Below are 13048 nucleotides of genomic sequence, written 5' to 3'. Positions count from 1 at the left end.
TCCGGGCTCGTCAACCCATAGCTCAGGGAGCTTTAAATACAAAATGCGAAGTGGGTCGCACACCGCTCGTCATACTAGCAAATAGCCCCATAGGATTCTGGAGAATGTAGTGACAGCGGCGGGTACACCTATGCCACGAGTAAAAAGTTTAAAATGCCATCCCTGGACACGTGTTTCGAGGTAATTGCCTCTCGTCAGCAGGGAGCAGGTACGTATGCGGGGTGCTGTAGACTGCCAAAAATTATCAGGTATAGTACCGCACTCTTGAGCATAGGTGTATCCGCCGACGCTGACCTTCAGGGACCATTTTCATTGGGGGAACACGACTGGTAGGTGTAGCAGTGTGCGACCAATCTGATGTAACTTTATATTCAGGCTCCCTTGAGCCGGTGGAGTCGACGGACTCATGGTTACGCACTTGCGCGCTAAGAGAGGTACTAGACCTGATTATGTTTTTAGCAGCTTACACAGCAACCCCACTCTCATTTTCCTACTCGCTGCTGACGAGAGGCAACTACCTCGAAACACGTGTCCAGGGATGGCACACGCCACGCATACTTGCACGCACTCTTGAGCATAGGTGTATCCGCCGACGCTGACCTTCAGGGACCATTTTCATTGGGGGAACACAACTGGTAGGTGTAGCAGTGTGCGACCAATCTGATGTAACTTTATATTCAGGCTCCCTTGAGCCGGTGGAGTCGACGGACTCATGGTTACGCACCTGCGCGCTAAGAGAGGTACTAGACCTGATTATGTTTTTAGCAGCTTACACAGCAACCCCACTCTCATTTTCCTACTCCCTGCTGACGAGAGGCAACTACCTCGAAACACGTGTCCAGGGATGGCACACGCCACGCATACTTGCACGCACTCTTGAGCATAGGTGTATCCGCCGACGCTGACCTTCAGGGACCATTTTCATTGGGGGAACACGACTGGTAGGTGTAGCAGTGTGCGACCAATCTGATGTAACTTTATATTCAGGCTCCCTTGAGCCGGTGGAGTCGACGGACTCATGGTTACGCACCTGCGCGCAAAGAGAGGTACTAGACCTGATTATGTTTTTAGCAGCTTACACAGCAACCCCACTCTCATTTTCCTACTCCCTGCTGACGAGAGGCAACTACCTCGAAACACGTGTCCAGGGATGGCACACGCCACGCATACTTGCACGCACTCTTGAGCATAGGTGTATCCGCCGACGCTGACCTTCAGGGACCATTTTCATTGGGGGAACACGACTGGTAGGTGTAGCAGTGTGCGACCAATCTGATGCCACTTCACATTACTGTACAAGAAGGAGGAACAAGGAGGGCAGATTGAAGGGTCCCAAGAGTTCTTGGATGACCTAATACCCACTGAATTTTCCACCTATGAAACAAGTGAGGTTCATAGGTGACTCCCCCCTTTATCCTGAGCAAAACAGTGTATGCCCTTAAACAAACTAAGAGAGGCGCCTGGATTGGATGGTATCCCAGGTGATTTGTTTTTATCTAAACCTGAGATCTGGGTCCCTTACCTTAACCACATGGGTAACGCCATTATGGGAGGTAGCAAAATCACCATCATGGCAGGGAGCTACTATTATTCCAATCTACAAAAAGAGGGAGGGGGGTGGCTGGCAGGGACAAACCATAAAATGATAGGCCTATTTGCTTACTGGATACCAGTCCAAAAAATATTCTTCAGGCAGGTACTAACCAAGTTGCAAACTTGGCTTGCTGAAAACCATGTCCTGGAAGATAACCAGGCAAGATTGAAGAATAAAATAAGTAGTATGAGTCAGGCCTTTTACTTTAATGTTCTGTGCTGGAAGTTTGTTACCTTAAAGAGAGAACATCAATACGTTGCCTTCATTGACCTCAGGTCAGCTTTTGATTTGGTCCCTAGGTATAACCTGTGAAGGTGCTGGGAAACTACGGGGTTCCAGAGGATCTACTCTGAGTTCTCAGAGCATTGCATACTGACGCCTATGCACGAGTACGGTGGAATAACACTGGAGACCTCACAGATAAGATCCTCATTAGAAGGGGTGTCAAAAAGGGCTGTGTACTTGCCCAAACTTTATTTAGTATGTTTAATAATGGGGCAGTGAATTGGGTATCCGCAACCAAACATGATGCCCCAAAACTCGCTAGTATCCTGGTCCCGATTCTAATGTTTTCTGATGACACCCTACTCATCTCCATAACCCCAATGGGACTCCAGAAGGAACTGGATTAATTTGCAGCTTCTGCAAAAACAGAGGCCTAGAAATAAAACCTGAGAAGTCTAAATTTATGGGTATTAATGGCCATAGGTCCTTCAGAGGAAAAATGAGAATTGAAGGCGCCCTGATATTGTAGACCGCTCAGTTTGATTATCTGCGCATAAGGAAGTCAGACTCTCTAAGATGGGGTTTGCAAATAGATAAGAGCAAGGTCGGACTCCATCAGCGCGCACTCTTAATTAGTAGGAAACATAAGTCTATGGCTGGAGGGGCAGTGTCACCGGCCCTAAAATTTATCAAGCCACTACGGTGTCAGCTGCCCTCTACGGGGCAGGGATTTGGGGCTACACTGTTGTATCTATACTAACTGTCGAGGAAAATACATTTATTAAAAGTCTCCTCAATCTGCTGCAAAGCTGCCCATTGGTGCCATTGAGATTTGACTTCGCCCTTAATCCCATCCCCTTGGTATCCTACCTTAAACCATTACTATACTGGGTGAGGTTGTAGTCTACTCCGGAACTAACCATTTATAGAGAGGCACATAGGGATCTGATTATCTGTGATAAATCTGTCCGTACACCATGGTTGAATCATGTTAAAAAGCAACTTGAACTGCTTAACCTAGGTAATGTGTGGGCTATTCCTGATGAAGTCAAAAAAGGTATTAAGTTGCTCCTAAATAAAATCTATTGGGACTGAGCTCTGACCAGAATTTGGGTTGTGCATAGGGAGGGCTCACTAATAGGACAATTTCTGCTTCATAAATGTTAGAAATGTTTTGAGTCCCATTTGGACATGCATTATCCGCAGGGGCGAACCGAGTGTACCTCCAATTTAGATTTGGTACCCTACACTTAAGATCCCTCACCTCGAGATGGTGTAGTATGGAAAATGATCTAGAGAGTTGCCCCTTTTGCCCATTGTTTAAGGAAACAGAGTGCCACTTTTTGCTCTTTTTTCCCAGCTACTATGGGCCTCATGTAGGAAGCCAAATACCGGTCGGTAACGGCCGAAATTCGGTAAATATCCCGTTACCGACCGGTATTTAGGCATTTGCGATGTAGGGGGCTGATTTTCTGGATTCGGTATTTACCGAATCGGAAATTAAGAAATCGGTAAAATACCGATTCGATAAATACCGAATCCAGAAATGCTATGTAGGGAGCACTCTAAAGAGTGAAAATTAGTATTAAGAATTCGTTATTTACCACCAAATACAGGTTGGTGATAAATAACGAATACCTTGCAAAAAGTAATATTTTGCAGATTTAAGAGTGCCATGTGGCAGACATACATGCCCTTAGGGCATGTATGTGCGCCACATGTGCACACATGCAAGATTCAGGGGTGCAACAGGGTGTCAATGTGACACCCTGCCACCCTTGAATATGCTCCCCCCATTACCGAATCGGTATTTACCGAATCGGTAATGAGGCATACCTTCCCATTGATTCCTATGGGCCTCCAGGCCCATAGGAATCAATGGAATGGTATGCCTCATTACCGAATCGGTAAATACCGATTCATAATTACCGAATTTTTCCGATTCGGTAAAATTTACCGAATTATTACCTACATCACATTTACCGATTCATAAATACCGAATCGGTAAAATTCGGTATTTATGAATCGGTAAATGTGATGGTACCTACATATGGCCCTATATCTTTCGGAAAAAATGGATAATTGCATGGTCTCAGTTGAAGGGCATTGCGATTATTGAAAACTGACACAAATGAGCTATTAGTATTTGCGGTCTCATGGTTTCTATGGGGGGGTGGTCTATACGTATGAAAAGTTAAATATCTGTCAACTTGTAATCATTATTGCTGCTATGATTGTATAAGTTATGCTTCTCACAATCTCAGCATTATTAGTCTAAATTGGTCTTAAGAATTGATTTTAACCTTGCATTTTGATGTGATTTTTTTTTAAACTATTTAATATTAGACCAAGGCACCTATTATGGATGGACCTTATGAATGGGACAATTCTTTCTAGATAAGGCAGGCCAGGCTAGCCAACATGGTGGACCATGTTTTAGCTCAGTTGTAGGCTATTATGGAGGTTTATGTTGATAGTGGTAATTGCTTTCCCCGAGGTCCTCTACAAGGCTCATCCCATTGATCATTGCTTATCACAAAGTCTTTTATTTTATTTTTTGTATTCTCTATTTATTATAATGTATGTATTGCAATTGCACTTTTATGGTCTCTTGACTGAAATAAAGTATACTATTATTATTACTACACCCTCTACTGTATAGGAGAAAATCAGACAGAGCATTTGCTCGCATTGGCATATCTCAAATAGCAATGTTGATGTTTGTTCTAAACTTCCTAAACCTCTGTTTGCTCATCGCTGCAATAAAGCATCAAAGGTATTATGGTGCAATCATGACTGATGCCTCTTGTAGGCACACGCAAATGTACTCAATGAAAAGCGTGCAATTCAGTTATAGAGACAGACATTTTAACACATAATAGATACACAGTTAAGGCTAAGAAATGTACTAACTGTAAAACTAAAAATCTAATCTTATTGATATTGTGTCCTTGCCATTTGGGATACATAGGCTCGACAGCTCGCCCCTTGGCACACGACTAACTGAACATGGGTCGGTTATCCACACAGCTAAACTCACTGCTTCTTTATTGAAACATTTTCTTGCAAAAAAACACAAGCCAGATGACCGATGGTTAAATTTGGAGAAAATTGAATTTGCTTATGAGACAGAAAGCCTTGCAGTGAGAAAAAGAAGGGAAGTCTTCTGGATTTGTTTCACTGGCTACTTATAAACGAGGTCTAAACAATTACATCCCTTGGGAAAACACCATCAGATATAATGTGTCTGGTCCTTAGTTGAGCATTGTAACTTTAGCTATTGGACTGCTTTTGACTGTCTGATTTCTCTGTAGTTCTGTTGTGGAAATTTAGTTCGTATCTGAACATTATCTGCGCCATCTTGTCTCTCCCCAAGCGCCACACGCAGAAAACGCGCGACGGCCATCTTAGGCACCATGGTCTCATTGCAGAGCGCCAGCGTGCCCCATAGGCGCTGCAAACGTCCCCCTCGCGCCGGCCATCCCCCGCTCTCTCATACATGGGCCATAAACCCTCTCCTTCTGCGCGACCCTGCCATGGAACCACATCCCACGCCTGACCAACACCTCCATTCATCCCATACATGGTCACACATCCCTTTGATAACCTCCTTCCTCTGCGCCCGATTGTCCGAACCGATCCCAGGCCATCACCTAGCCCTGCGGATGCAGTTTATTGCCCCTACTGTAAGGGAACCGCCTCACATCAAAGGGATTACAGTAGATCAAGGCCCCCACCCCCTGAGACCCGGCCAGTCACACACACCCCCGGAAATTGGTGGAATGTCCAGCTGTGTGATAGCCATCTCCTACTGTGGATGGGGTGGGGACCTCTACTGTAGATATGTGTGGGAACAAGCTTGAAGTGGGGATTCCAAGGATGTCTTTTCGTACATCAAAGTCTCAACAAGAATGTATCACGTGTAATAAAGCAATAATCCTGTGTATAAGAGGCCAGGCCTCAGAGATGTGGGTAGAGCACCTCGAGACGATACCTTGCTGTCCGATCTGACGTGTTCTGCTCCGACGGAATAAAACTTTGTTTCCTGCCTTCCAGTCTCCGGCGCCTGCCTCTTTTGTTGGTTAATTATCGAATGGTATAAGAGGCGATTACCGCCGGGCAATACTTGAAGGTTATCAACTGAAGGTGCCGCTACCATTTAACAATTGGCGTCCCAAGCGTGGGGCCCATCAGCGACACGTGGATCCAGTGGGAGAGGTCCTGACGACAAAGTGAACGACTGCAACGATCGGGAAGAGCTCCTGCCTGATAGACCCTCGTCTGGCAGCCGATCATCCGAACTTCACTGGTTCCGAACAGACCTCTCTCGAGTGATCTACGGTCCTGACTGGGAACCGTCAGGAGTGCCGCGGCAAATACGGAGAGTAGAGGATGATCGGGCGCTGGAGGCGGAAGAAGAGAAACTGTCCATGCGGTCCGGGTAAGGTCGAGTAACACGACGAATTGCGAAATGATTGATTGATTGATTGATTGAAAATACTAGTATTGCTTACTTGATTGTTCCTTTTGAGATATTCGCTGTCTACAAACGGGGAAAAGTAGAAATACTCTCTCTTCCTTTGCAGATAGTGAAGGGTAGGTAACGCAGACTTTTGTCCCCGTTGTAACCCGTCGTGCCTATTTTTTTTCTCCCCACTGATTGATTGTCCGAACATTGATTGTTTTGAAGAATATTGGTTCTTTGAGATATTCTCTGTTTGCAAATAACGAAGAATAGAAATATTCTGTCTAGTCTTTGCAAATAGTGAAGGGTAGGTAACGCAGACTTTTGTCCCCGTTGTAACCCTGTCGTGCCTATCTCTTTCTCACCATTTGATTGATTGATTGTCCGAACATTGGTTGTTCGATATTGGTTCTTTGGAGGTATTCTCTACTTGCAAATAACGTAGAATAGAGATATTCTATCTAGTCTTTGCAAGCAGTGAAAAGATAGGTAGTGCAGACTTTTGTCCCCGTTGTAACCCGTCATGCCTATCTTCTCCCCACTGATTAGTAGTTGGTTATGCCCGGACTGCTTATTAGAGATGAACCATCCGGCTCCACTGGAAGGCACCCCTAATAAGGACATGTTTACTAAATATGGACTAGTCGCTGTAGCTTATAGCAAACTATGGCATAAATATACAAAGAAGGACTCCGAGAGTCAGTGGCCACTGATGGGATCCTTTGATGATCATAAAATAGAAACGCTAGAAATAGCTCTACGTAGCAATAAAACGACGCCTACTATGCTTGACAGTATCGGCATGTGGCACAAAGAAGCAACACAACGGAAAAAGAGGGAAGAAGTAAAAGCAGAAAAGGAATTGCGTAAGGCAGCTCACCTTGCCGCTAGAAAGTTAGAGGAAGAGATAAAGGAGAGAAAGGAAGCTAAACTAAAACAAGAGTTTGAAGCATCAGGCCAGTGCCCTGTTAGGGCCTCCTCTACGCTCTACCCTGAGTTACCTTCCAAGCAACGAGTGAATGACGAATTACTATTAGGTCCCCCGATCATCTACATGCCCCCTCCATATGCTCCCTCCCAACCCATAGTGCAGCACCCGCAACCCCCGAACGCAAGCGAAAGCAGTACCAAGGCCTCGGTCCTCACGGCCTCCGCGCCGGCCGAGCCACTTGTACTGAACACAACGTTAGCAATAACGTTAGATGACCCTGAGATGAGAAAGAGGGATTCCGCCAGAGTGAATCGACTAACAAAGGATGAACGAGCCAAAATCGATAAGGTAGTAAGAACACTAGTAGAACGGAAGGAAAGTGAGGAGTATGTAACAGACCTGTATAACTCGCATGCCGACCACCACAGACGACACTTTGTCGTACGACTTTGTTATCACACCCTGAATGCCTATGAGGATAGGTACCAAGATCGAGGTCCCGAAGGCTTAGCAACCTTGTATAGGAAGGTAGATATTGGGGAGGGGGGAGAGAGAGATGTAACGGACCTCTTCACTCGTACACTCAAAGTCTTCCGGCATCTTAAAGAACACAGACAGACAACCAAGGCAGAGACCCCCATAGCGACTGAACCCCAGGCAGGAAAAGCTGATACCATGATGCCCATCAAGGAAGCTCTCCTTACTGGGTCCCCCCACGAGGTCAGGGAACACACGACGAAATCAACCACCAAGATGCGAAGGGAAGGGTTGTATATAACTGGGTCTATCAGCCATGGGACCGACAAGACATCTTGACCTTTAGAAAAACCCTACCCGACTTAAGAAAGAACCCGACTGCCTTTTACACAGAACTAGGTACGGCCTTAGGTTCAACTATAATGACCTTGGCAGATATCGATTTGTTCTTCGGGTTGTGTCTGCCGGCGGATGTGTGGAAGCAAATCCGGAAAGTCGACCACACTGAGCCGTTCGGATATACCTGGGCACAACTTGATACCATAGACAAACAGCGAGGACCTGGACAGAAACCTCTAAAAGCCATATTGGAACTCCCATACATGAAGACCCTAATCCCAGAAAGGAAGGTAGACTGGTCGATAGTGACGGCTTGCCGCCAGAAACCCCAGGAGGATGTGTCCGAATACTTCTCTCGATTCGAAACAGTGTTTTCCGATTATAGTGGCCAGGACATGGCCACTGCAACCGGACATCACCTCTTTGTCCAGAATTATGTGAAGGGTCTGTCACAGGACGTCTCCCAGAATTTACAGACCGGCGAGAGTAGTTGGGCAGCCTCCAAACACGCGGCTATCCTCCAGATGGCCCAGTACTACGAACACCAAAAGAACGAGAACGATAGGGCGTCCGAGAGAAAGAAAAAGGAACTGAAGGAAAGGGTAATGATCGCACAGCTGCAAGGGAAGACCATAGGAAGGGAACCTCCCAAGGGAAATTACCAACCGACTGCTCCTAGAAAACTACCCCCTAGAGACCATGCACCCACACCCTACGGTGGACGCAGGGACTTAGACGAGAATCAGTGTGCGTTCTGCAAAGGGTTTGGACACTGGAAATCCCAGTGCCCGGTCCTTCTGGATATGAACAAGAATAGGGACAGAAGAGACATAGCAAATAGCCCCAGAAATAGAGGACAGGGATGAGGGTACACGAACGACACCACCAGCGACAGGCCAGGCAGACCAAACACCTTTGACCGCCCCCGACAGAACCAGTGTCAACAGTCCGACTATGAAAACGCCCATGACTTCGCATAGGACCGCCAGGGGCAAGGGTGGGATCCAGTCGAACTCCGTGTTGACCAGCAAGGTCCTTACGTCACTGCTAAGGTCCTGGGCACAAAGTCTCCATTTTTGGTAGACACGTAGTGCATTATCTAAACGACTGATTCCGAGGGCACCCTTGTCTGGCTCACACGTAACCTCGATAGGTTTCGATGGAACGCCCTCCACAAATCCCTTGTCCGCACCAATCTCCTTTGACTTGGAAAATAACACCACTGACACGACGTTTCTGCTCTCCTCCAACACCCCCGACGCTATTATGGGTCTTGATTTACTAAAATATTTCCGAGCTACCATCAGATGTTCCCCAGACGGAGTCCGAGTTATACTACACGATAACCCAGATCTGTTCAGGCCTTGCCTCACGCGACGTATGTTCTCTATAACCGATGCTGACTTGTCCCTACTCGACACGTTACCCTCACACCTGTGGGCTAAAACCGACTCAGACATAGGACGCATGGTGATCGACCCTGTACACATAACTGTCCGACCGGACGCGGTGCTCCCAAAGCTTCCACAGTATCGGATATCGCCCGAAGGCGAGAAGGCATTGATGGAAATCATCCAGTCCCTAGTCGACGCAGGAGTGGTAGAAGAAGTAGTCAGTAATGTTTGCAACAGCCCTATCCTACCCATTGTAAAGAAACAAGGCGAAGGAGATGGGAATGCATACCGCTTCATTGTTGACTTACGAGAAGTTAACAAAGTAGTCATACCTCAGTACCCCGTAGTCTCAGACATCACCACCATCCTCACCCTGATTCCATCCACTGCCACTACCTTCACTGTTATTGATCTCAAGAACGCATTCTTTTCCATCCCCATCCACCCAGACAGCCGCTACCTTCCTGGCTTCACCTTAAAAGCCCGTTCGTACAGATTCTGTAGGGCACCCCAAGGCTACACTGAGAGTCCCAGCATTTATAGCCAAGCCCTCAAAAGACAACTAGATGCAGTCCAACTACCAGATGGAGTGGTGTTAATACAATACGTCGATGATATTCTTTTGGCGGCCGACACCACTCCACTCGCAGTCACAGCCACCATCCACCTCCTCCACTTCCTCGCGGAGAACGGTCACAAGGTCTCCAGGAAGAAGTTGCAATTCTGCCAACCCCAAGTGACATACCTAGGCCACCTCCTATCCAAAGATGGGAGGAAGCTTACTCCTGATCGAATTCAGACCATCCTAGAAACCCCCGTTCCCAAAACTCAGAAGCAAGTGCGGTCCCTGGTAGGCCTCACCTCCTTCTGCCGACAGTGGTTGCCAAACTTCAGTCTTATCGTAAAACCTCTGCTTTCCCTGCTGGCCAAAGACGTCCCCTTCCCCCTCCCCTGGACACCCGAATGCCAATCCTCCTTCAAGGAATTACGAGATGCCCTTTGTTCAGCACCAGTCCTAGGGACCCCAGACTACACTAAACCTTTCTCCCTCTTCACCCACGAAAGGGAGGGGTGCGCATTGTCTGTCCTAACACAGTCCATAGGCCCCAAGCAACGCCCTTGCGCCTACTTCTCTGCCACTCTCGACCCTGTAGCCAGAGCCTTGCCCGCCTGCCTTCGAGCAGTAGCCGCCACTGCTGTCTCTATCCGACAAAGTGAGGGGATCGTGCTTTCAAACCCCCTCACCGTGCTAGTACCCCATGCAGTTGACACCCTCCTGAACCAGACCAAGACTCAACACCTGACTAGCGCACGACTGACTGGTTACGAGCTGACTCTGCTTGCACCCCATATCACGCTGAAGCGATGCACCACCCTGAATCCAGCCACTCTGCTACCTCTCCCTGACACTGACGCCAATGCGTCCCCTATACATGACTGCGTGACCCTCACCGATGAACAGACCAAGAGTAGGGTTGACCTCCGAGACACTGCCTTCCCGGACCCTGACAGAGAACTGTGGGTGGATGGCTCATGCATCAAGCTCCCCGACGGCACCACCTCAGCTGCCTATGCAGTCACCACGGCCCGAACAGTTGTTGAAACAGCCCGCATCACACAGCGATCCACACAGGCGGCTGAGCTGATTGCTCTCACAGGAGCGTGCATCCTAGCAGCAGGGACAACCGCAAACATTTACACCGACAGTCAGTACGCCTTCGGGGTGGTTCACCACTTTGGACTCCTATGGAAGGAGAGGGGATTCCTGACTTCCCATGGCACACCCATCCTACATGGAGATCTAGTCTCTGCCCTGACCGAAGCAGTCCTCCTCCCCGCACGGCTGGCTGTGATCAAATGCCAGGCACACAAGAAGGTGACAGACATTATAGGACAGGGAAATGCTCTGGCTGACATTACTGCCCGAACCACAGCCGAGAATAGGTCCACGACACGTATGTACGTGACCAGGTCACAAACTGAGAGATGGAAGGATGCCAGGGAAATGATTAGGGACATCCAATTAGCCAGCACACCACACAAATTGACTGAATGGGCACGGGTAGGATTGAAATACGATGAAGGCTGCTGGCAGACTAAAGACACAAACAAATGGTTGCTACCTGACTCATTCCTGATTCCCATGCTGATCATGACACACTCCCCCGCACACATAGGGTCTGCCCCCATGATCGAACTCACCTCCAAAGTCTGGCACAACGATAAGATCCCAGACTCAGCCAAACGTCTGGTCCAACAATGCCTGGTATGCCTCCAACACAACCCTGGTAAAGGAACTGCTGTACCCCGGGGAGGGTTTGGGGTTCCTAACCATCCCTTTGAGGTCCTACAGATGGACTACATCCAGTTAGAAAGGTGCCAGAGCCTGAAGTACGTACTTGTCTTTGTGTGCGCCTTCAGCAAATGGGTGGAAGCCTACCCAACCCGCGACAACACTGCTATGACTACCGCAAAAGTACTACTGAAGGAATTCTTCCCCCGTTACGGTCTTTGTCGAATTTTATGGAGCGACAACGGCCCCCACTTCGTAGCCGAAGTTATCCAACTCATCTTAAAAGGGTTGGGTGTAAAACAAAAGTTCCATGCGGTTTTCCACCCCCAATCTGCAGGCTTGGTTGAGCGACATAACGCCACATTGAAGCTCAAAATAGCCAAAATAGTTGCCACCACAGGATTGAAGTGGCCAGACGCCCTCCCGCTAGCATTGCTATCAATGCGTTCCACTCCCACCAAACGCCACTTAACCCCCTACGAGGTCGTCTTCGGGTGGCCCATGAACCTTTGGACTGCACCGAAACCGACATCCATTCGCGACGTCCCGGACGTCCTCATGTCTGACTATTTGTACAACCTAACTAAAACATTGTCTGTTATCCATCAGCAGGTGCTGCAAGCCATTCCCGACGCTTCCAGGGGTCCCGGACACGATATCCGACCCGGAGATTACGTCCTAGTGCGTAATTTCCAGCGTGCAAGGAGTCTGGAGCCCTGGTGGATGGGCCCCCTGCAAGTCTTGATCACCACCCGAACAGCTCTTCGAGTGGAGGGGAAGCGCAACTGGCTGCACGCACATCACTGTAAGAAGGTATCACCGACCCTGATGACAACCGACAACATCACCGGCGAAGGAGGACCCCCGGACAAAGACCGACCATCCCTGAGCTGCTACCAGAATACAGAGACACTTGAGTTAACGAAATATCCCGACCCCACTGTGCCATCCAAAGAAGGGTACAACCTGCGACGAAAGGAGGGAACTTCGGCTAAGCAGACCACAAACTAAGTTGAGATCCCAGATCGGTAGCCTAATCACCTCAAAAGGCTTCCAGGAGAGAAACTAAACAAAGCCAGTGGTTCTGCCCGCTACCGAGTCCCTTGAAGATGATGGAAGCGCCCGACATGAAGGTGATGGAAGCAACCGGACGTCCGAAGATCCACTATCTAAACCCAAAGACTGACAAGATGCACAGCTCAAAGACTATCGCGCTTTTTATTACCCTTCTCTTTTGCCTTCTCCTCATGGCCACCTTCTGGATCATGGAAGAGAGCTTACCCGCTCATAAGACATTGCTGACCACTGTTCAACCTACCACCATGAAAGA

Source organism: Triturus cristatus, chromosome 4_1 (genome assembly GCF_964204655.1).
Source record: "Triturus cristatus chromosome 4_1, aTriCri1.1, whole genome shotgun sequence".
Classification (NCBI taxonomy): domain Eukaryota; kingdom Metazoa; phylum Chordata; class Amphibia; order Caudata; family Salamandridae; genus Triturus; species Triturus cristatus.
This window is presented reverse-complemented; position numbering follows the sequence as displayed.